This window comes from Durio zibethinus, chromosome 20 (genome assembly GCF_047325235.1).
Source record: "Durio zibethinus cultivar Kanyao isolate XHJ-2024 chromosome 20, ASM4732523v1, whole genome shotgun sequence".
NCBI lineage: Eukaryota > Viridiplantae > Streptophyta > Magnoliopsida > Malvales > Malvaceae > Durio > Durio zibethinus.
In genome coordinates, this window is record NC_143181.1 from 23,978,036 (window position 1) to 24,004,540 (window position 26,505).

General features: G+C 30.5%; 2 pseudogenes across 2 annotated transcripts; both read right to left on the bottom strand.

Moving 5' to 3' along the window:
• Nucleotides 1-16,647: 16,647 nt before the first annotated feature.
• Nucleotides 16,648-19,426, bottom strand: LOC111315803 (serine/threonine-protein kinase-like protein CCR4 pseudogene; annotated as a pseudogene). Its single transcript, XR_016330591.1, has one exon. The product of XR_016330591.1 is annotated as a serine/threonine-protein kinase-like protein CCR4 pseudogene (transcript).
• Nucleotides 19,427-22,512: 3,086 nt separating this feature from the next.
• LOC111315804 (ethylene-responsive transcription factor ERF020 pseudogene) lies at nucleotides 22,513-23,289 on the bottom strand (annotated as a pseudogene). The gene has a single exon (XR_016330592.1). The product of XR_016330592.1 is annotated as an ethylene-responsive transcription factor ERF020 pseudogene (transcript).
• Between the last annotated feature and the right edge of the window lie 3,216 nt (nucleotides 23,290-26,505).

Sequence of the window (26,505 nt, forward strand, 5' to 3'; positions counted from 1 at the left end):
ATCATGTTTTTATTTTAAAAATTCAAATTGTTTATTTTTTTGAAAAACTTCTATTTTTTAAAATATTAAATTTAATTTTTCGATAGTTTTAATTTTTTTTAAAAATATATTTTTAATTTAAATAGAAAATTTTTTTTGAAAATTTTCTAGATTTTTAGATATTAAAATTAGTTTTTCCAATATTTTAAAATTTTAAAACCACATTTTTTAAATTTTGAATAAAATTAGAATGTATATTTTAAAAAATTTTCAATATTTTGAATTTTTTAGAAATTTTGTAGGTTTTTTAAGATATTAAATTTAATTTTTTAAAGATTTTTTTATTTTGGTTTTATTTTTCAAATTTTAACTTTTTTTATTTAATCAAAAAGTTTAATTTTTTTTGAATTTTTTATAAAATTTTCCATATAAAATCTTTGTTATGGATAACTACTTTTTAAAATATTTATAAATTTTTTAATTGAACTTATATTAAAAAAAGAACTTGAAAAATCATATTAAATAATAGTTGTTTATTTAAATAATTTTTTTCTTTTATATGTTTTAATATATATATATATATATATTAATATTAATATAATTATATTTTGTTAATTGTAGTTTTTCATCTATAAGGCATCGATTTTCTTGTAAAAAAGGTCATATCAATTAAAATAAAGTAATTTTATCCATAAAAATTGTCACATCAGCAAAGTTAATGTCTCGTCAATAATATTAATGGTTATGTTTACAAAGTTAATAAGAAGTAGATGACTATACTAGTAATTAGACTAATATTATCAAATTCAACTTGTATAATAACGATATTTTTATAAATTATACTAGAGGACTAAAATTTTAAATTTTGTGTAATTATGGGGATCATTTGCATAATTTGACAATTAATTTCATCTATCAAAGTTGCCACCTTAGCAAAGTCAACATCATATTAACAAGTCAACGCTACATCAACATTTTCAATGGAAAAAATATGAAGTTAGTAATTATACTACGGTTATCAAATCAAAGTTATATGAGAATTGCATTTGTATAAATTATAATAAAGAAACTAAATTTTAAATTTCGATAGAATAAAAAAATTGCTAGCATAATTTGACCCTAACGAAACATTTTTTACATTGAAGATTGAAATATTACATTAAGAAATGTAAACATCCCTAGAAAGCCTTTTCAACTATTTTCATTTGATTGGGGGCTCTCTGTGCAGTTCATGAGTTGACCAAATTGGTCATAGAAAATAACCTTTAATTGCTTTTCCTTTCTAAGAATAAAAGGAAGCGTAATGAAATGGAATGGATTACTCTTATTGAATGGATAGCTTTGTGCAGAAGATTTCAATGAATTTTTTTCTTTGAGGGAGAAAAAAATGAGGGTGCCCAAGACTAGCATGGTAATTTAAGAGGTTTAGAGAGGTCATTTATTAATGTGGATGCTTGGGAATTCCTATGTAGGGGTGAAACATACTTGGGTTAAACGTATGAGATTTTCAGTTGATTCTAAAGCAATTAGACAAGGGCTTTGTGAATGAAAAGTGGTGGCAACTTTTTTCGGATATGATTGAGCATCACTTGGTTTTAACCATGTCAAACCATTTCCCACTTTTTTTTTTTGAAAAATTTGTTGTTGAACAATTTTAGGAGATGAAAAAAGGTTTTTAGAGTTAAAAACATGTGGGTTAGTTTCACAAAGAGTGAAGAGACCATTATTGACAAGTATAGAAGACAATTGAGTAAGTGGAATATAGAAAATGTTGAATAGTTGGGCACTTATATTCAATGAGTGAAAAAATAGATGTATAAGTGTATCAGGAATCAGATCAGTATAACCAGTGTTCAAAAGAGTTTTCAAATTTTTAGCTATTGAGGAGAAATTATGGCAACAATGATCAAAGGAATTGTGGCTTATGGGTGGGGATAAGAACACTTAATTTTTCATTATAATACTTCAAAGAGAAGGAGAACCAATACTATTTTTCAAATCTAAGATGAAAATGAGGTGTGACATCAAGAGAAAGCCATGATTGAAAATACCTTTATAAAGTATTTTTAGGATATGTTTTCTACCTTTAATACAAGCCATTTTGAGGTGGTGTATGAAGGGAGCATACCACTTACAATTATTGCACTACATTTAACTAATCACAATTCATAATTGTGTACAGTCCAGTATGATACCCACATTTATAGGTGGTGAACCTTTATGTAATTCTTTGTTATGATTAAATAATTGTATTATTGTTGTAAAAAAATTTGAAGTGAATGGTTTTCGTGTTTGAGACAGTGAGCAAAAGGGTTACTATAAAGGTGAAAAATCATCTAGATATGGCTTTCTTAGCAATAGAGGTCAAAGAAGCTTTATTTCGAATTAATCTAAACATAGCTCCAGGCTTGAATGGAATGATTGTATAGTTTTGCTATAGTTATTGGCTTATATTAGGAAGAGTGTGAAATGGGCCATTTTGGGTTTTCTTAACAAGGTAGACACTTTAGAAGGGATCAACCATATTAATCTTGTGCTAATACCAAAGAAAAAGGATTCGAAGAATGCTCAAAATTGTAGACTTATTAGCATAGTGCTTGCAAATAGGCTAAAGGGAATATTTTCAGAGGTTATAAAAGAAAATCAAAGTGTTTTTGTCCCAGGGTGATCAATTTTTGACAATGTTATGGTAGGTTTTGAGACCATACATCATTTGCTACTGAAGAAAGATGGGAGGAATAACTAAGTGACTTTAAAACTTTATATGAGTAAGGCTTATGATAAAGTGAAGTAGAAATATCTAGATGGCATGATGGAAGCAATGAGTTTTCTAGACAGATGGATTACCCCAATTATGATTTATACAGTGCAACATTCAATTCTGGTAAATGAAAATTAGTGTAGATGAATTTGTCCATCTTATGGGCTGAAACAAGGTGATCCATTATTGCCTTATCTCTTTCAATTATATGTTGAGAGTTTGTTTGGCATGTTGAGGAAAGTCAAGGAGAATGTGATGTTTGGAGTGTATCGATTCGAAGATCTACTCCCAAAGCCTCTCACCTTATATTTGCAAATGATAGCTTATTATTATTTTTCATGTGAATAAAAGTGAGTGAGAAATAATTTTAAGAAATCAGCTATTTTCTTTAGCACCAATACCAATTTAGGAATGAAAAAAATGGTTATGAGGACTTTAGGTGTGTAGATAGAGATAACTGATGGTAAATATTTAGGGTTGTGTATTTTATTTGGTAAAAGATTCTGATTTTACAATCAATTATAAAAAAAGTGTGGAGAAAGGACCAAGGATGAGGGAAATTACTATCACAAGCAGGAAGAGCTATTCTTATCTAGTCAATGGCACAAGTTGTTCTTACATATCTGATGAGATGCTTTAAGATGCCAATTGGCTTATTTTGCAAAATCACTTCTCTTATGGCTGGGTTTTGGTGGGGAAATGGATATAACAAGTGAGAAATTCATTGGCAACAGTAAGAGGATTTGTGCTGCTCCAAAATGGTTAGAGGTTTAGGTTTTAAAGATTTAGATGCCTGTAGCCTAGTTAGTAAAACAATGATGGAGGCTAGTACATAATGAGGATTCTCTATGCTATAAGGTATTGAAAGCTAGATATTTTCCAAGGAACTCTTTCCTAGATGTGAAACTTGAAGCAAATTCATCATACTTATGGAGTAGTTTACTGTCGGGGTGTGAAGGTTTATTAAAAAGGGTTAGATAGAGGTAGGTTGATGACTGTTAAATTTATAATTTTTATAAGTCCATTTTAACTTTAAAATTTTAAAATTTTTGTAATTTGGTGCTTTTAATGTGTGAAATCTTGATTTTAGGGTTTGGTACATGTGGATGTGAATGCCATGCAATCCATGCAAAGATGGTAGAAGTATTTAGCCAATACCAAAACTCAAGCCATTCAACCATGCACCTAAAGGATAGAGCTGAACCAATTAGCCAAGGAATGATCATGTATTGTTTGGCCAAAGAGGAATTGCAATTACATGAGGACTCTTTATTTATCTTAAAAGAGTTTTAAACCAAGAAGAACATATTAAAGAAGGCTAAGGCTAAGGTTATGGTGCAAGAAGAACTTTTTGAATTTTAATCCAAAAGAGTTTCAATTCAAGTAAAACAAATCAGATTTGTTTTTAAGCTGAAACTCTTAATGGATGACAAGATCATGATGATTTGACAAGACACATAAGCATAAAGAACCAATGAAAAAAATCCTCTTCAGCCAACATAAGCTCCATCTCATTCTTAAAGTTCCCACATTCGGCCAACCTCTTTTCAAGATCAAGATCACGATGTAATCTTTTAGAGTTTAAGTTGAAGTTGGACTATTTAGACTTTATCCCTCTTTAGTCGCACCTAGTAGTATAAATAAGCTAGGCATTCTCACTTATAACACATCTCATCCCATCTCATTCTTTCATTTTTTTCTTTTCTTTTTTCTGCTTCTTCCATTTTTTTTAGTTTTTTTTGTAATTCGACTAAGGTGACAAACTAGTCAATATTTCATAGTTTGATTTTCTCAAGCTTTCTTTAATACAAGTTGTTTCCATTCTTTATTCAAATCTTTCTATCTTTGATTTCTTGAGCACTTTCGTTATTTTTAAAGCTTTCAAGATTCAACTTTGTTCTGTTATTGCTTTCTTTACATTCGACAAACATTTAATTCTTTACAAGTTTTCAATTTTATTTTGTTTTCTTGTATAATCGACCAATTCCTATAGCTAGTAAATGACAGCTAACTAGCTTGGCATTTGGTTATCACATTCTTAGCAACATAACTTTTGCAATTAATCAACCTTTCAATTTATTTAAATATAAAGTTTGGAAGAATCTCCTTTGGTACTTGGTTTCATGCCTTAAACATAATCCTTGTATGAACGATACTCCACTTCATCATTTTATTACTTGATAATGACCTGTGCACTTGCAAGCTTAAAAAGCAACAATTAAGTTTTTAGTGTTGTTGTTGGGAATTATATCGGTGCTAGAAGACCAATATCAATAACACTTCTTTTTATTTTGTAATTTAGACTTCTTTTTATTTTTAGTTGCTTTAATGTGTTTTGATTTCTTCTTTGTTTGCATACGTAGATCTCAAAGTGTTAATTTAGCTCTACTTGATAAAGAGATTGAATGAACACATCGACGATTAAGTTGTGAGCAAGCAATAAATTCAATCCTAATGGCGAATACAGCAAATGAAGGTCACAGAACCTTTAAGGACTATGCCTTCCCAAACGCTGATGGCTTTTAACCATCCATTTGAAGGCTGGTGATCCAAGCCAACAACTTCAAAATCAAGCCTTTAATCATCCAAATGGTCCAAACTTCCATTTAGTTTGGAGGATTATTGAATGATGATCCTAATCTTTATTTTTCTAATTGTTTTAAACTATGTGATACTTTTAAATAGAATCGAGTTTAAGATGATTCACTTAGACTAAGATCATTTTTGTTTTCTCTTAGGGACAATGAAGAGATGGTTGTTTTCACTTCTTTCTAAACCTATTACAACATGGAGAATCTAGTACAAAAGTTCCTCATAAAATTTTTCCCATCAACCAAAATGGCAGAGATGAGGAACAAGATTATAACTTTTCAACATTATGATGGTGAGATGCTTTATGATGCATAAGAAAAGTACAAAGAGATGTTGTGTAAGTGCCTACACCATGGTCTCTCACAATGGCTTCAAATCTAAATCTTTTACAATGGGCTAACACCACCAATGAGAGCAACAATAGATTCAACAGCTACAGGAGCCATCATGAGCAAATCAGTTAAGAAGCCTATAAGTTGATTGAAAAAATGGCTGCTAACAATTATCAGTGGGGAATTTAAATGATGGTCCATAAGAAAGTTGATAGAATATATGAGCTAGGCTTCCTTACCTTGATTACATTCTAACTTGCTAGCCTAACCAAAAAGATAGATGCCTTAGGACCACAATCACCCATTGTATTATCCAAGCCATTCAAAGCTCATTCATCATTTATGATATCTGTGAAGGCGTACCATTCCTCAATAGGTGCCAATATAAGGTAAAAATCATGCAATATGTATCCCAATCCAAACCAACCTATAACCCTTAAAGCAACACTTATAACCCAGGTTGGAAGAACTATCCCAACTTTTCTTAGAACTAAAACCAAAATAACTGTCAAAACACTAACCAAACAACCAACTTTTGCCAAAATCAACCAACCCATAATCCACCCTAAGTAAAGAAACCTAGCTAATGTTCTCACAACTCTTACAAACCCAAAACATCATAATCCAAAGCCAAGCCACCTCCATCAAGAATCTAAAAATCCAAATGGGCAAATTGACCAGTGCCATAGCAAATTGCCTATTAAGATCCATACCCAATAATAATAAGTTCAATCTTAAAAAGCAAAGTAAAGAGGTGTGCAATGCTGTACATTCTTATGGAAAGGAGGAGCTTACTTCTTAGATGGTGAAGATGACTTGATGAATAAACCAATAGTGGTGTACTTGCCAAGTTTTGTGAAAAGGCCTAAAAGGGAATACATGGATGATGAAGCTAACATGGAAGATAAATAGTTACTATTGCTTGTGAAAGAAATTCTGAAAAGTTTAGACCTAATAATAGAAATTCAAGATAAAGCCTAAGATACTTTTAAAGGAAAATTATCTGAAGGAAATGAAGAAAAATTTAGAAATAAAGGACAACCCTGAGGAAGAAGTCCAAGAGGAGAAACAATAAGAAGAATTTGAAAGAGAATACATGGAAACTTAAAGGAAAATGAAGATTTATTATAAGTTGGAAAAGCACTTTTGAAAAGTTTAGATCCAATTATAGAAGTGTAAGAGGAAGGCCAAAAAGTGAAGAGAATGAAATTGAGTACAAGGATGGCAACCCATAATAATACATTTAAAGTAGCCTAGTCAATTTCCAAGCCCAAATAGAAATAGTTCCTAAATGAGTTAAAGAAAGTTACATTTTTTGATGAGTGTAGCCTAGCACTTCAGTAAATTCTTCTAACTAAACAAAGTGATCCAAGGAGATTTTGCATTCCATGTTCTATTGGTCATATTATTTAATGAAGCTTTATGTGATTTGGGGTTTAGTGTTAATCTAATGCCAATAAATGTTTTTGTCCAACTTGAAGTTGGTGCATTGAGACCTCTAAACTGATCGACGAAGAGGCCATAAGGAATTTTAGAGAGCATATTAGTCATAGCAGTAAATATATATATTTTTTGTTGATTTTGCTATTTTAGATATGGAAAATAGTGAAGCACCTGTTTTATTAGGTAGACTATTTTTAATGACTTCAAGAGCCTTAATTGATGTCTACAATTTTGAGGTAACCCTAGGATTTAAGGACAAAAGGATTATCTTTAAGATTAGAGGTTAAGGCATTCTTAAGGATAAGTAAGATGTTCAAAGAGTGTCCAACTTAAAAGATAAAAAAAAGGAAAAACTAGTCTATAGAGAGCCTCATTGAACCCACAATGGAAAAAATTAACCCATAAGTCAAATTTCAAGCAAACCAAAGAACCATTTCACTAGCTTAAAAAACCCAATGTTAAACCTTAATCTTGTTTGTATTATACTTGTCAAGAGAGCAAGTCCACCACCCAAGGCTAAGTTAGTTTATGTGATTCCAACCAAATGCAAGCAATAAGAGAAAATCCCTCTGAAAGAAAAGCGGTAGTCTTAGATATTTAGTATGCTCAAGCTTGACAAAAACTAACATTGCTTGGGAGCAACCCAAGTTTTACATTTTCTTTGTTATTTGTTTAAATTGTGTTATTAGGACAAGTATGCTTTGATGTGTTGTTTTGTTTTGTTAGGAATAGGATGATACAAAAGATGCTTAAAGAAGTCTACAAGTTTGGCCTAAAGAAGACAGGGATAGAGAGTATGTTTTTTTCCCTAATTACTCATCTGTTTTATGTTAAATATTGTGTAATTCAAGTGTGGAAGAGGGAAACTTTTGCACTAAAAATGTTTTTAAAATTCTTTTCAAAAGTTATCCCTAAAAATCTTTGTTTTCAAACCAAGTTAATATGTCTATAATCATGATAATGTGATTTTAGTTAATTTTCCATAAGTTGTTCATGAATGACTTATATATGATGTTAAGATAAGTGTGAATGTAATGAAACATTAAATGAAGTCTTAGGTAGGTTTTTTTTTTGGATTGTGACTTTTGTGATAATGCATTTTAATCTTGATCTTTAACATGCATTAATTTTTGTGAAAACTTTGTAAATATAAAGTTATATATAAATTTAAGGCATGAGTATGACTTTAGAATTTATTTACTCAACCCTCGAGGTGAAAACCTAGACTATGCTTGACTTAAGAAATGATTTATTCCATCTTTAGACCATCTAGGCCTTTTCAAGCTCACTTATAATAAAACATCCTTAGTACCTTTTATTGAGCCTTTATAATCTTGTTCTTTGTTTATTCACCCACATCAAATAAGCCCTAGGCCTTTTTATGAATTATCCATCTTTTTCTCACCTAACCTACATTGCTTATGCATATTAAGGACAAAATAAAAAGAAAAAACTACATTTGGGAGGTGGAGAGGCATAAAGAAGAAAGAAAAAACAAGCCTTGTAACAAAAAAGCCTTGTAAAAAAAAAGAAAAAGCAAAAAATGGCTATGAAAAAAAATGCAAAATAAAGATGCTTCAAGCCTTGTAAAATTTTGATAAGCTCTCAAGTCCACATTTTAAAAGTAAGTAAAAGGTTTTGAGCTTAAAATATCCATTTTCCCATCTTAACCCAAGCTTTACATTAAAAGCTTATAAAGACCTATTGATCTTGAGTCAAGTATGCAAGTCTACATTAGTGGAGAGGGAATGAGAAAAATAAACATATGAAGTATTATTTATCTTTAAGTTGATATATGATGGCATATGTTACATACTTTTTTTTGCTTAAATTGTGTGTATAGATTAGAGATAGATTAACTTCACATACATGAAAGTTACAAGAAATTGAAAGCTTACTTTTGAATAAGTTTTATGTCTAATTATGTTCATAACTATCTTGAAATTATACCACAGCGCATAATTGATAATTCGTCAAACCTCAACTTTATGTGCATTTATTTTGATTGTAGCATAATTAACTTGAGATTTTGCTTGAGGATAAGTAAAAAGCTAAGTGTTAGGGTGTGATGACTATTAAATTTATAATTTTCATAAGTCCATTTTAGTTGTAAAATTTTAAAAATTTTTGTGAATTTGGTGCTTTTTAATATGTGAAATCATAATTTTAAGGTTTGGAACATATAGACATGAATGCCATGCAACTCATGCAAAGATGGGAGAAGTATTCGACCAAGACCAAAACTTAAGCCATTTGGCCATGTACCTAAAGAATATAGCCAAACCAATTAGCCAAGGAATGATCATGTATTGTTTAACCAAAGATGAATTGCAATTGTTTAAAGACTCTTTATTTATCTTAAAAAAGTTTTAAGTCGAAAAGAAATATCGAAAGAGTCTAAGGCTATAGTTATTGTAGAAAAAGGACTTTTTAAATTTTAATCGAAAGAATTTCAATTCAACAAATCAAGAAGAGAAGTCTTAGAATTTGCTTAAGCCAAAACTCTTAATAGATGACAAGATCATGATGATTTTATGACACAAATAAGTATGAAGGACCAATGAAAGAATCTTATTTGACCAACATAAGCTTCATCTCATTCTTGAAGTTCCAACATTCAGCCAACCTCTTATTAATATCAAGATCACATTGTATTCTCTTAAAGTTTAAGTTGAAATAGGACTATTTAGACTTTTACCCCCCTTTAGTCGAGCCTAACACTATAATTAGGCTAGGCATTCTTACTTATAACATATCTCATCCCATCTCATTCTTTCATTTTCTTTATTTTTTTCTTTTTTAGTTATTTTTTAGTTTTCTTTATAATTCAACTAGGGTGATAAACTAGCTAATATTCCATTATTTTGTTTTCTCAAGCTTTCGTCAATACAAGTTGTTTTCATTCCTTATTCAAAGCTTTCTTTCTTTGATTTTTTAGGCACTTTTTTTATTTTTAAAGTTCTCAAGATTCAACTCTGTTCTTTTGTTGCTTTCTTTACATTCGGCCAACATTCAATTGTTTACAAGCTTTGGGTTTTGTTTTATTTTTTTGTATTGTCAACCTACCCTTATAGCTACCAAGTGACAATAAGTTAGCTTGGCATTCGGTTATCACATTTTCATCAATTTTACTTTTGTTTTCAATCAATTAACCTTTCAATCTATTTAAATATAAAGTTTGGAAGAATCTCTTTTGGTACTTAGTTTCACACCTCAAACATAATTCTCATGGGAATGATACTTTACTTTATCATTTTATTACTTGTTAGCGACTTGTTAGTGACTTGTGCACTTACAAGCTTAAAAAGAAACAATCATAGGTGATGGATATTCAATAGATATACAAGAAGACATATGGATAAATAGCCCCTTGCCATTGAGTGTATCAATTGATTGGACTTTACCCTACACCAAGAAAAGTCGCCAACATTATTGATCATGCAAAGATGGAATAGAAGCTGGAAATGATTTGTAAATTGTTCTCTTTAAATGATGCACATAGAATTCTAAATATCCCTTTATATAGCTGAAGGAGCAATGATCTACTGATTTTGGTTGAATAAACAATTGGGAAATTAATAGTAAAGTCTACCTATTATACAACTAAAAATTAGTTAAGGAGGTAGGAGATTAATAGAAGATAACATCACCCTATTTGGAGGGTTATTTGGCAAGCAAAGGTTATAATGAAAGTAAAGATGTTCATGTGGCATGTGGTGCATGGTATTTTGTCTACTTATGATTTATTGACAAGTAGGGGTGTATGGATAAAAAAAAGTTGTTGAGTTTGTGAAGTACATAGGGAATCCTAGTTTCATCTTTTATTTAAATGTCACTCTAGTCAATCAATTTGGCATGAGATAGAAATACAATTAGACATTGGTGATCCTATGTTTATCAATGCAAGGTAGTATTTTTGGTATAAATTGCTAAGCCATGCTTTGCAATCCAATTACCTTAAAAAGTCTTTTTATGCATGTTGGTTTCTTTTGGAGAATAAGAATTCCTGTTTACATGATGGAACATGTGCCTAAAAGAGAAGGTTAGCTTTGAATGCAGCTACGTTGACAATGAAAATGAGTGTAGTTTAGAATTCAAATGGGAGGTCATTAATAACTGAGTTAAATGGGTTACCACCATCACCATAGGGTTTAGTAAAGATTAAAATGGATGCTACTTACAAAGAAAAGGAGCACGAGGCAAGATTAGGAATAGTTATGGGTGATACGACATGCGTGGTGTTGTTTTGAGTTGTATCTCGTATGGCAGGAGTTGATAGTTTGCTCTAAGCTAAGATTAAGATTATCTTTTGGTGTTTACAGCTAGCAAAAGAACAAGATATGAATAATATAATATAATAATGGAAAGTGATTCCTTATCGATGGTCAATAAGGCAAATTGCATAAATATATCTTATTAGGATAATTGAAATTTGGCTTCAAATATTAGAGACCTCGTTTCACATTTTCATTCATGCTTTATTGGCCATATTTCTAAAATCCCAAATATGTTAGCCCATAAGTTGGCTAGCTTTGATTATCAATTAGGTAAGTAAGAGACTTGGAGGTTTTCACTTTTAAACTTTATTTTAACCCTGATTAGTATAACAAAATTGTTAGTTTCTGTAGGAAAAAGGGTTGGGTTCGCCTATAATGAGTGAACCAAGCACCCAATCTATTATCAATTGCCATAAGGTAGTTTGTTGCCTAAGAAAGAATTGTTTTTGGGTAGTTATTGGTTTATCTTTAAAACCAACTTGAATAATTGTCACCTATATCTTAATAACAAAAAGAATGGCATTCGACCATTAAGAGATATATAAAAAGAGAGAAAACTTTATCAAATAAGAAAAAAACGAGAGAGATCGATAATCTACAAGTTTTAGGAGGAATTCTTACGTTCGATGTGTTGAAGGATTTATGCTATGAAAACAAACAACTTATGTACTCTGATATTATTCAATGACCAGCAATTCAAGTCAGGCTTTTGCTTTCGTTTCTGCTAAACAAGTACATATATATATGTTCATATATTTCTTGCATGTGTTTATCTTTCGTTGGTATCAAAGTCAAATTGGCTTGAGTTTTGGTTTATTTTGCATGTTCTTCATAAAACACTGAAACAATTTGATATGTTCTTTTGTGCTTATGAAAATCCATAGTAGATGATGCATAATTGCATGATTTTGTTGTATAATTAATGTTATGATGATTCTTTGATGTTTTAAGTAAAATCTTATTGATGTTTTGTTGTTTTGATCACTCTTTTTTTTTTTTTTTTCATATTGGTATTCAAATGCCTGAATTAGGGCATTCGAATGCCCTAGGAAAAATTTTAAGAATTAATGGTTATTTTTGAAATAGAAAAAGAGCATTTGAATACTTTTCAGGGCATTCAATACCCTATTTTTTTAAAATAGAAAGCAAGCATTCGAAAACCCTTTGTAAAGCATTTAAATTCCTTTTTGCTTTTTGAAATTGTTCTTAAAATTTTTTAAGAATTTTTTAAAAATTGTTTTAGTCTTTGATTGACTTTAGGATGTCAGATCACACAACAATGATTGAGATGAGTCTTAATCATTTTTTAACTTGTGTTAACTCATGGATCTGTGAATTTTTCTCATATTTTGTTACAAAAAATTATGACTACTTTCGTGAGGATTCCCATTATTATGAGGACATAAGCATAAGTTTTTAGAGTCACAAGGCTGACGGTAGAATTGACAAAATATTGAATGGATCCAAAAAATGATATTAAGTGGCATATCATCAAGGTTAATAGCATGATCTTAGAATTGATTTGGCGTAGCTACATGCTCATTAAGAATGATCAGATAAAAAATGAAATGCTGAAGGATACACTTTTGACTCCTAGACAAAAGAATCTTCTTTAATATATCTGGATGTCTTTAGAGACTGGTCATAAGTATGAAACATTAATTAAGAATTTTATGAAATAATACGAGAGAATGAGAGCAAAGACGAATGCAACCCTTTTTGTTTGCCTAAATCTCCTTAATGGGAAATACAAAATTTTTGACATAATTTTGAATACACAAGTATACTATATAATATGATAAAAGAGGGATCATGAGAAACTTAAAATGTGATTGAATGGATCTAGGTGTTGCATACTTACTCTATTTGTACTTGAAAGTTATTTTACATACTTAACAATTGTATAAGAGAATAGATGTGATTATGAGCTACTATATGCACCTAACAATCATATAGTAACTAACCTTTTGTAGTATACTGGTTGCATAATTTATTTGTATGAACCCAATGTAAAGAATAGAGAAAATATTCTTGAGATCATGAGAGTTTGACACCCATTATGTATAAGTGGGAGATGTAAAAAAAAGTGGTTGGATCCACCCATAATGTGTGACTTGAGCACCCCATTTATTGGTAACTGCCATAAGGTAGTTTGTTATCGAGGAAAAAATTGCCTTTAGGCAATTATTAGTTTAACTTTTAAACCACTCGAAAAATTGCCGCCCATTTTTTGATAACAAAAAAAAAAAAAATGGTATTCAACCATTAAGAGATATACAAGAAAAAAGAAAAGTTTCTCAAACAAAAAAAAAAAGAAAGAAAAGAAAAAGAGATTAACAATATACGTGTCTCAAGAAGAATTATTACATTCAGTGTATTGAAAGACTTACACAATGGAAACAAACAACTTTTGCGCTATGATCTTGTTTAACGATCAATAATTCAAAGTTTTCACTTCTGTTTTCGCTAAACAAGTAAGTATATATGTATGTTCGTATATATCTTGCATAAGTTTATCTTTCAGTTTCCATTAAAAAAAAATAGCTTTCAAATTTATTTAAGAAAAACATAACTTTTTTCAAATTTCTTTCTTTCTTTTTTTTTTTTTTTCTAGATTCTTTCCTTTTGCCCTAACTTTAGAATTATCTCCCCTTAACCTTTATGTCTTTGTAAAGCTTCCCATTCCCATATTTAGCTACTTAGCATGTTGCCAATGGTCATGGATTAAAAAATCTAATTAGACCTATCTAGATAGCAGCTGAATTGAAATAGAGAGATTCTAGAATAAAGGAATATCATTCTAGTGTCATATTTAGTTGTATTCATAGGTTGACCAATTATGTTTGAAATGTTGAATATAATTTTGAATACACAAGTATACTATACAATATGATAAAAAAGGGATCGTGAGAAACTTAAAATGTGATTGAATGGATCTAGGTGTTGCATACTTACTCTATTTGTACTTGAAAATTATTTTACATACTTAACAATTGTATAAGTGAATAGATGTGATTATGAGCTATTATATGCACCTAACAATCATATAGTAATTAACCTTTCGAAGCATGCTGGTTGCACAATTTATTTGTATGAACCAAATGTAAAGAATATAGAAAATGTTCTTGAGATCATGAGAGTTTGACACCCATTCTGTGTGAGTGATAGATATAAGAAAAGTGGTCGGATCCACCCATAATGTGTGACTTGAGCACGCCGTCTATTGGTAACTGTCATAAGGCAGTTTTGTTGTTGAGGAAAAAATTGCCTTTAGGCAATTATTGGTTTAACTTTTAAACCACTTGAAGAATTGATGCCCCACTTTTAATAACAAAAAAAAATGACATTCAACCATTAAGAGATATACAAGAAAAAAGAAAAATTTCTCAAACAAAAAAAAAAAAAAAGGAGAAAGAGAGATCAATAGTTAACGTGTCTTAAGAGGAATTATTACATTCGGTGTATTGAAAGACTTACACAATGGAAACAAACAACTTTTGCTCTATGATCTTGTTTAATGATCAATAATTCAAGTTAAGTTTGCACTTCCATTTTCGCTAACCAGGTAAGTATAGATGTATGTTCGTATATATATTGCATAAGTTTATCTTTCAGTTTCCATTAAAAAAAAATAACTTTCAAATTTATTTAAGAAAAACATAACTTTTTTCAACTTTCTTTCTTTCTTCTTTCTTTCTAGATTCTTTCCTTTTGCCCTAACTTTAGATTTATCTCCCTTTAACCTTTGTGTCTTTGTGAAGATTCCCATTCCCATCTTTTTATTATGCAACCGAGGGCTATCTTTTTTTTATGCCAATTTTTTCTTTTTTTTTCTTTATTCAACTCATTTCTCTTAGTGTTTACCTTTTCTCTCTTGTTGTAACTCGTATTCATAATACAAGAAAAGTGGAAATTCTAAACCTTACCTCATTGAGCCATCAGTGGCTTGTCTAAACTCAATCTTTGTCAAATTAGAAATTTTGCATGAAACCAAAATTAACAAACATCCAATTAATGAATCTTTTCTTTGCAATTTTGTTAATGAGAAGTTGGAGGTGAAAAGGTTATCTCAAAGAAGTGAATTACTGAGGGGGCAAGGGTTATGAGGTGTGCCTCTATCTTACTTACTAAAATTGGGGTTGTAATCCTTGAGTGCTATAATTGGGATGATGTTAGATCACCGATTTTGATTTTTTTTTTTATATATGTTACAATTCAAAATCTTTGGACGATAAAAAAATTGTGTGGTTTGCTTTGAATTTTTTAATTTCATGGGTATTGTGGATTAGTGATTTTTTTTTTTTAGAGTAATAGAGAGTAATTGAAATTCTCATGATGATGCAAAGTAAAGATCACTGGAGCTCATTTTCAAATGGAATTTTGAATTTTTATTTTCTTGTTTTTTTTTATTTTTAAATCAAAATCAAAATAGTAAAAAAGAATGAAACGATTTTTTTAATTTTTTTCTAAAATGTAAAGCTCATTTAAGGATTTTTTTAATTTTTTTATTAAAATGATACTCAATCACAAAAAAAAAAAAAAAAGACCTACAAAATGACACATGATCACTTTTTTTAAACTGTTATTTTTATTAAGGTTAATGATACGTGTGAGAACACACAAATTTTCATTTATATACATTTTTAAATGTAAACTTTCAATAATGTTTAATCTTGATTTGTATAAAATAATATGTTTAAGTCTAAATTGAACATCACTTTAAAATTTTAATTTTAAATTAAGCATTTAACTAGAAACAAACTGAACCTTTAATTCAAAATAATTCAAACTTAAAATGATTTAACTTTAAATTTTAATTTAAACTAACACTAATAAATTATGTCAAATGAAATGATTCCAATTCCAGACAACCAAACTACAAATAATTTAACTATGAAATAATTTGAATTTTTTAACCCAAAATAACTCTAATCGCCTAATTTCCACCTCTGCAGACATAGGAAGAAAATAAAAGTTGATTGAAAAGTTGGAGACCACCGACATATTTTAACCAACAGGGTCCCTGCAATTTCAAATCCTTTCTTGAACAAGTGGGCAATTTTATTTACAAATAATAATAATGCTTAAGCATTGAATAAGAAGTCTTAACCGGGCTTACCAATAAAAAACAAGTCTAATCTTGTATATGATGCGTCCTTTAATACTTAAAAAAATCCAAATCTTTCCCTTTCTTTGACCCGTTCTTGAAGCCTTGGTAGGGCAAATTCAAAACGAAAGAAATAATCATAACGACTTTGTCAAATTCTAACCAAAGAGCACATTCTATTCTCTTTAACATTATTGGTAGGTACTTTGTGCCTCAGTTGAATCAATAAATTAAAATGTACATGGCGGAAAATTTTACTAGTTACTTTGCTATACAAATTTGGCCTCTGTAGTGGATCGAAAGAAGGCAGCTAATGCCTTTTCTAAGCCATTTATAACATCGGTCATTGAAGGTCTATCTCGGCCTTCTGCTCTTATACAGTCGGCTGCTAAGTATCCTACATATGCTACCGCCTCTATTTCGAAAGGCGTTGGCGGTGGGACTCTGGGGTCCAAAACTCTGTGAATTTCGTCTTTAAGAATGTATGGAATCACAAAATCCACCACATTCCTTGGCACCCCATTTTCATTCAAATGGATTGCCCTGTATCCTGATAATAATTCTAGCAACACTACTCCAAAGCTGTACACATCACTCTTACTAGTCAGTTGTTGAAGCCTGTAGTACTCAGGATCCATGTATCCGACTGTGCCTGCTACATGCAGCGACAGGTGTGACTCATCATCCCCAGGACCCATTAATGATAATCCTAAATCAGACACCTTTGCAGTCCAATTTGCATCGACAAGAATGTTTGAGGACTTGATATCACGGTGTATGATTGGTGGTACTGCGTATTCATGCAAGTACTCAATCCCCCTTGCTGCATCTAATGCTATCCTAAGCCGTATATCCCATGACATAAAGGTTGAATTTTGGAACTTGTGGAGATGGTCATGGAGTGTGCCATTGTTCATGTACTCGTATACCAATACACGCTCATTGAAATCTTCGCAAAATCCCAATAACCGGACAACATTTTTGTGGTGGAGGCGTGATAAATATTCAAGCTCATTCACGAACGCATTGTCCTTATCTTCTTGTCGTTTGGTGCCAACTGCATACGATGAAGTGCTTGTTATTTCAGCTCGTTTGATGGCCACTTCACGCCCATCATCCAATTTAGCATGGTAGACAGAACCAAAACTGCCGGTCCCAATTTTATGATCTTCAGAGAAATTGTTGGTGGCTTGAATCAGGGCTTCCCAAGAAAATTCCTCCAAGCGACCTGTTGTTCCCAAGCTGGTCAATTGGCTCAGACGCTTCTCCAGAACTGCCGGTGCTAATGGGGCTTGGGGAGTTTGGGGCTGATTGGAAACACCATTAGCAGGGGTACCATTCTCATCCAGTCGACCTGAATCATGGACACGGCACCCTCCACCTTTACAATATCTGAAGACAAAGAAACCAATGACTAGCAAGAAAGAGAAGGATCCTACACAACCAACAACTAGAAAAGCTACCATTCTGCCATTCAAATCACTGCTTGTGGATCTGTTGTGAGGTTGTGGCGAGGGAGCTGTTGGCAGGGCTGGCATTATTGGCGGAAAAGGCATATTACAAGCTTGGCAAATAGATCCACCATTGCTGCAAAATAAGCCTGATCCCGGCACTGAACCACATGCACATATATTCCTACATGGCCCTGGTAATACTTCTGAGAATACCATAGGCATGGAGTTAAAATTTGCATTGCCCCAGCAGAAAAGAGAATAATTAAATGTTAAAACTCCACAGAAAACATTTCTCTTTGCTTTGATTGTAATAAAACTATGCCTTTCCAATTCCTGTGGCAGACTGAAATTATTCTGCCCCCAACAAACGACTGTTCCGTTAGTCCTCAAGGCACAGCTTCGATTCTGTCCCAGAGCCAGTGCGTTGAATTTTCCCTGAGGCTTTTCACCCGCCACCATATTTCCCCAACACTCTAAATCATTATGTAAACTGATAGCACAAGCATGCCTAAACCCAGCAGCAATCACACTATAATTCCCTCTGGGCTCTTGACCAGTGATACCAGCAACGTTTCCAAGGCAGCTAATCGTTCCAGTTTCTGATAATCCACATACAAATCCTTCACCGACAGCCATGGTAGAAAAGTTTTGATCCTTGGTTTGGTTGAATTCAGGCCACTGCCAACATTCAAGAGTGTTGGTCTCATTAAGACCACAAATGTGATAGTCGGCTGCTTCAAGTTGGTTAAGAGCTGGACCCCTGTAAATTCGTTTGAACTCTCTGGTAGTGCCGTTGCTAAAGAATCTCCAACAATGCATAACTGAAATATTGGGTGAGGAAAAAGAAGGTCTCAAGCCACATAAAAATCCGTCTCCAGAGACAATCCCAGAAAAGGAATCATTGGAATTAAAAGGAGTTTGAATACCAGGAGTTGGAAAGGTAGAACAATTTAGAGAAGATGGGTGAGGTGGGCCAAGGGATGGTACTAAAGCACATATTAATGTGAGGTTAGAAGTTTCAGATATGGAGACAGTGGAGAGTGAAAAACTGAAAGAAATAAAACAAAGAAATGAAATAATCAGAAGAGTTTTACAAAAGAAAGGACCCATAGAAATTGTTTTGATAAGAATTTCATGGCGGGATAGGAAATAAGATGATGGCGTGAAAATGGTTGGGTTGGGTTGGGTTTAAAAATGGTTTTGAAAAGTGGAAAATGGCACGAGAAAAAGGAAACGCGTTTTGGTGGAGTTTTTAGTGTGGACCGAAGACCTGGTCTCATAAATAAATATATTATTAAAAATTGATTTTTTTTAAGAGGAAGCTGGCAGCGTGTGGTGGTCAACGTTCAACCCACAGACGCCACTGTTGCTACTTCCAGTCTACCACTCTGATATTTGCTCGTTTTAGATCCATACACGGATTCAGATCTTCTCTCAGCTTTCTATGATTTACATCCAAAATCAAAGAAAAGTAATTGTTGAAAAATAAGTTAAGTGAAATGAAACCAACAAAGGACAGTAAAGAATCGTTTAATGTACAATTAAAATATGAATTTGCTTTTTAAAAACCTAAAATTTTAATTTTAATTATTCAAAATATTATTCTCGCATTCGAAAGTAGAGATAATAAATGAATAAGTTGAAACAAATTTGAATTAGGTTATTTTTGGATTCAGTTCATTCCTATTATGATTCTTTTTGAATTCAAATTATTTTATATTCGGATAATTTTGAATTAAATTTTTTTTGATTTCATATTATTTTGGATACAAGTTATTTTAAATTCGAATTATTTCAAATTGATTAAATTCGAATTATTTCAAATTTGATTCAATTTGAATTGAGAGAGTTCAGAAAAAAAATCATATTGAAAATTTACAAGTTATAAAATTTCTTATAATTTCAAAAATAATAATTAAATAAAAATGATAGAAATATTAAAGTTAAAAATTAATAAATTTTTATTATATAATAAATTTTTATTTTAATAATATCCATTCCTTTTTTTAGTATATTTTGTAACTTCAAATAGTTAAATAAATATATAAAAATAAAAGTCCAAAACCATTAAGCTACATAAAAAAAAAATTATTTGAAAAAATCAACAAATTATAAATAAAATCCACTAAATATTTATGTAAATGATTTTTTTGCCCTTAAGTCTTAACGAAATAACCCATTGAACCATTGGGCACTTAACTTTAGCAACTTAGTCTAACAAATTTTTATTTTTAATTTTCTTTTATATTACTTTTATTTTATTAGCTTTGTTAGTCATTATATTATAATTTGTTAACAAGTACTTTCAATTTTCAAGAAATTTTTCTAACATTTATTTTATTTTTTGATTTGGAAGTAAATGAATTACCAAATAATTACATTAGATTTAATCGTATATACTAAATGTTCAATTAGAATGTTGAATAGCAAACATTAAAATATTATCAATTAATTTCTTTAATGTTAATAATCAATATTTAGACATGTTAAAAAACCATAACATGTAAAAATTAATTGATATAATATTGATTTAATTTTAACATTTGACCATTTTGATATTAACCTTAGATATAAATATATTCATCAATTACCAATCGTTAAATTATAATGTTGAATGGTAGACATTATTAAAAAGTATCAATTATCATTTACAAAAAAATATTAATATGAATAAATGGTTAATTAATTTATTCAATCTTATATCTATTTTGTTTTTAGTTTTGTGAATTATAATACTAACATTATTACATTAAATATAATCATATAAAATGATTGATCAAATGTTCTTTTAGAATGTTAATTAAAAAAAGTTATATACACTAATTGACATTAACGTATAACATTGATATAATCGTTACACTAATTGACCAAAATTTACAAAGTTAAATGGTAAACATTATTTAAAAAAGTATTAATTTGATCATTTTGACATTAATATAAATATAATAAAATTGGATATGCACAAATTGATCAAACATCCAATTAAAATGTTCAACAGTATATATTATTAAATTAATTAATATAATGCTAATAACCCTAAACTTTATAAGTGTAGTTACCTAAGTATAAGTAATCTTAATATCAATAAAGTATAAAAATTAGTTGCATCAAAATTATTATTATGATAGTATACTTCTAAATTATACTTTAATTTACCATTACTAATAATTAGTTCTATCCTCATCACCTTAATTTTACTTTTAATATGTATCTATATATATATATATTAATAAATGAATTAAACATAATTTTTTATTAATTTTTTTTATCTAATATTAAAATAAATCAATAATATATTTTAAATGATTATTTTTATAATGAAACTAAATTTAAAATTGATGATATTATTTTTTATTGATAATTATTGTAAATATAATAAGGGTAGTATTAAAAATTATTTGATAATCATATTTAGTGTGTTTCAAAATTAATTTTATTTTATAATTGAATTTAAAGATTCAATATTAATTTTTTATAATATATTATAGATATAATTATTTAATAATTATAAATAATAATATTTTTAAATTTTTATTTAAGAAACATTTTTATAATTTATTTATTTTTATTTTTTAAAAATAAAGTCATATAATTATAGTTCAAGTTTTTTTTTTTTTTTATATATATAATTCAATTTTTACGGGTTTCAAATCATATTGATTTTGGATTTGAATCATTGCAGATTCGGATTGGGTCAATTTTAAAAATTTTGGATCGAAATTTTGCAAGTTTTGGTCTTTAACTATTTTTTATTTTTATCAATTCGGGAGAGATTTGGTCACGAATTAGTTTGAGCGAAATTTTGAGTTGGGACCAGCTTTGTTAATTCTATTCGAAAGTATTTTTAGTTATTTGATTTCGAAAAATTAAAAAAAAAAAAAAAGTAACAAGAAAAAGAAATTTTATCTTCAAATAAAAATGCATTAATTACAATTTTATTCATGATTTATTTGTTTACCTCCCAACCCACAATAAGGAATTTCTTATTTCAGTAATTAAAATAAAAACAAAGTAACGTGTTGGTTACAACTTTTGGTTTCTCAGTATTTAAAAATTTTTTTTATTATATTGAAATTTATAAAATTATAATATAGAAAGAAGTTCAGAAAAAATATGATAAATTAACATCAACTAACTTGGAAAATACGAAGTTGGTCCATGATCAATGTTTTGAGGCTGTTACGCGGGACAGATTTTTGCTTGCTACTCTTCCTAGGTCTTCACCTAAATCTCGACCCGTCCTCGTTCAGAGTTTGAGTTCTAAAACCCGACTCCGACTCTGAAAGGAAGAAGTCGCCTAGTTCAATCCGAATTTCCTCTATTGCTACCTTTCCCCTAACCTCGCTCTACATACAAGTACCCTCCTGTAAATCACACGCAAAATTGTTTTTAGTGTTGTTTATTTAGCATAAAGAAAAATAATATAGATGTTAAAAGCTGAAATAATATCTCATACCTGATCATGCCTATCAGCATGGGAGATCAAGTTCTGCAATCATGAATCAAGCAGTCACCAAATTAATGTCAGAAATTTGCATTGTTTAGTCAAAAGTTGCAGAGAGTCAACTGATGAATTGGATTTGAATTCCAAAGGTTTCATAACGTTAAATTGACGAATCATAGAATGCGCAATCACCCAAACCCACTTGCAGTTCCAAAAACAGGAGGAATTTTCTAAACTAAAAAATAACTATCTTCCGAGCAAATCAGCAGTATTTGTTTATACAGAGTCATATGCATGTAAAATTAATGCCATTCTATTTAGAGATAGTCTTCAACTGAAATGCTAAAAGCTCCCCCTTCTTTTCCCACACTTCCTTCCCTCGAGCCCCTACTGCTATCGTTCTCCCAGGACTCTGTCTCCATGCCCATAATTACACTGTTGTCGATGGGACTGCTCACGATCATCTGGGCATCGACTGCCATGCCAGCATCCAATGCTGCTTTCTGTATAGACCGGGGAGACATGTTTGCATTGACATTTGGAGGTAACATGGATGGAAAGTTGAGAGCACTTAAGGAAGATGGTCGACGCAGACAATAGAAAGCAATATCACGGACAATGGCAGCGCCCTCCGGGGTGGAATAAGAGCCTAACCAAAGGCGTTCCTGTGTGCCCAGGACTCGGATTTCAGACACCCATTTACCCCATCTTCGACGACGCACTCCCTTGTATTTCCTTTGAGGGTTGCATCCAATTCCAAAGCGTTCTTCGACAGCGGCAGCAGCAGCAGCAGCAGCAGCACTCATCTTTTCAACATAGGAACAAGAAGCAAAAGGATGTCTAATTAACCAGTCAAGGTTGAAGATCGCTTATCTATAGGATAGGTTAAAGAAACAGAAAGAGGGAAGAAGTAGTAATTAGTATTTATTTGCGTTAGGGTAGACCTTGAAGATTGAAGAAAAAGTCAAAGTTGAAGAATTAAGGTCAAAGTCAGAGGATGGGAAGTGGACGGTTGCTTTCAAGCCACGCGTAAACCGCAGGGAGGGAAGGAGTCGGCCATGAGATCTATCAAAAAGTAAACCAAAGGCAAAGTTGCGTAATGAATGACATTACTAATTCCACGTGACTAATTAAAATAAATTATTTGATTCTCTTACGAGTTTTTTCCGTGTCACCAATAAATGATTATGATATTTTAACAAAAATTCAAGTTGTAAAAGAGTAACATGCGCTGATCTTCTCCCATAGCTGCGGTTCTTTCCTCTATCCAAAGGAATTTTTTCTTTTTTTAACATATTGAGATTTATAAAATTATTTACAAAGACAAACTATAAAATTTTAAATCTAAAATCATAAACTTAGAGATAGAAGTAGACAGCGAATAGAGAGATAATCAACTAATCCCATGAAAAATTTCAAATAAAACCATATTATTGCGCCTTAGGTAGATAATACAGGTAGATAACGAAGAAGAGGGAAATGCAAACTTAGGAATAAAAAAATAACTAGGAGAAAGGAACGAAGAAATTGGGGAAAGGAAAAAATGTTGTGGAACAAAATTTGAAGAGCAAACGTGGTGGGAGTCCGAGAGGCGAATGCCAAAGGAGTCTAGTCCCTGGTATTTCATGCTTCCGCTTCACTTCCATACAAATCTGATAATAAGAAAAGAATAATTCATTGAAGGAAGAATGCAATTATCATAAAATGTCAAGAAACTTTGGCAGATTAATTGCAAAGAGGGCAACGTGTAAAGACAATCACAAGCATCAATTGGCTTAATATTGTTTTCAATTAAAATTTGTTTCTCAATATATCGTTTTTGTTTTTTTTTTTTTTTTTTAAATCTGCCAACATCTTTACTAAACAAGGAAAAAAAATGAATTTGGAAAGTGACAGATAATATAAATATGATCATATACATAAATGTGGAAGACTTGATTTACGAAAACAAATACCTAACTTAAATCTTTAGTCGTTAAACAAAATCATATACATTGAAAATACAAGAAATTCCTTTACGAGAGTTTACTTTCTCTTTATGTACAATTCGCCCTCCCTTTTTCCTTTCTATTCCATTTTTGGTTTTGAGATAATCTTCTTATCTCTCTTAATAATGCTGAATGCCATCCTATATATATAAGAAGGGGACGGCACTTTAGATGTTTAAAATTTAAACATCCTTAACGGTCAAAGGTAGTTTCGTTCCTAGGGGTGATATTAGATCGGATTGGTTTAGATAGTAAATTTTTTTGATTTATCTGACCTATGCAGATTTTTTTTTTTTTTTTATAATCTGCATTTGATCCTATAAGAAAAATATTTGATTAAAACCAATTCGCATAAATTTGGATTGATTATTTGGATCTGCATACATTAAAATCAATTTGTAGGGAAACCAATAGGTAAAAGAGATTGGAATAGGGTAAAAACAAGAAAACCAAAAAGCAAATAACAATGAACCATATTCAAATAAAGAAATCAAAGGAGTGGAAACTATATAATAAGATTAAAGATCCACGAGGTGTCTAGGAGTTAGACTATAGGAATATAAGATACTATGATTATATGAGGCAAGAGATGAGGTTGAGAGAAAGTGTGAAACTGAGATCTAAAGAGATTGAAGATGATGATGTGCCATGTGAAAGGGCGGGAAGGGAATGTCTAGTAGAAAAGGCAAAAATACCCAAAACCGACGGGTTTCAACCCGACCAGATCTCTTATGGTTGATGTTTTTTTTTTTTTGAAAATCAAGTATTAGGTCAGGTGGCATAAAAAAATTTTGGGTTTGGGTCGGGGTGAGGTTTTAGGCAAACCTGATCCTACTCGACCCGATATATATAAAAAATTATTTTTTAATTAATTATTTAATTTTATATAATTTTATATATATTTAGTTTTATATTTATATTAAAAATAATATTTTATTAATTTTGGGTCAGGTCGAATTCGATTTTATACAATGTCGGGTCGAGTCAGGTCAAGTCGAGTTGGGTTCAGGTATTAAAAAATAAAAAAATTATCGAGTCAGGTACGGGTTTTATATGTTTAAAGTCGGGTCGAGTTCAGGACATGCAAAAACCCGGCCCAACTTGACCCGTTGCCATTACTAATGCCTGGAGGTGAATGGGTAAAAAGAGTTTAAAAAGTTGAAAATGATGAGAACAAGAAATGATTAAAAATTTTTAATTTTTAATGGATATTTGAATTGCCCAAAAGGTGAATGGGTAAAAAAAGTTAAAAACGTAAATAGATAAAGCAGTTAAGTGCTTTTAGTTGGGCTTTGAAGACTTTAATTTTGAATTGGATTTTTGGGCCATTATCCATTTTCAAACTTCAATTTTTGGGCTTTATTCGGGTTAATTCGGGTTTTTTAAAATCTGAACAAAAAAACTGAATCGATCTAAATTTTTACAATTTGATGACATTATTTATCCGAATCTGAACTAGACTATTTAAAATCTAAATAGAACCTATTCGAATACTTTAGTTTGAGTCAATTTTTTAGTTGTCTCGATTTTTTTACTCAGCCCTATTCATTCTTAGGCAAACTACCTTATGGCAGTTGCCAATTCCTTGAAATCAAACCACCCATGAATGGTTAGGCTTTTTCTATAACATTTTTTGCTTGCACAAAATGGATGCCCAACTCTCATAATCAAGATAATATTTTTTCTATTATTTGTATTGAGTTCATACAAGAAAATAAGCCATGCGACCAATATGCTTCGACATCTAGTTGCTATATAACTATTAGGTGCATGTAACAACTTATAATTACATTTAGTCATTTATACGATTGTTACGTAAGTGTTGTAGCTCTCAAGTACAAGTAGAATAAATATACAATACCTTAAATCCATTTAGTCACATTTCAAGTTTCTTATGATCTCTCTTTTATCATATTGTAAGTTATACTTGTGTATCCATAATTATATGCAATATCTCAAACATAATTGATCGACCTATAAATACAATCAAATATAACACTAGAATGATCTTTCCTTTTTCTAGAATCTATCTTTTTCAATTCAATAGCTATGTAGATATGTTCTATTAGATCGAATTTATTCATGACCATTGGCAATATTCCAAGATAGTTACCACTAAACTAAAACT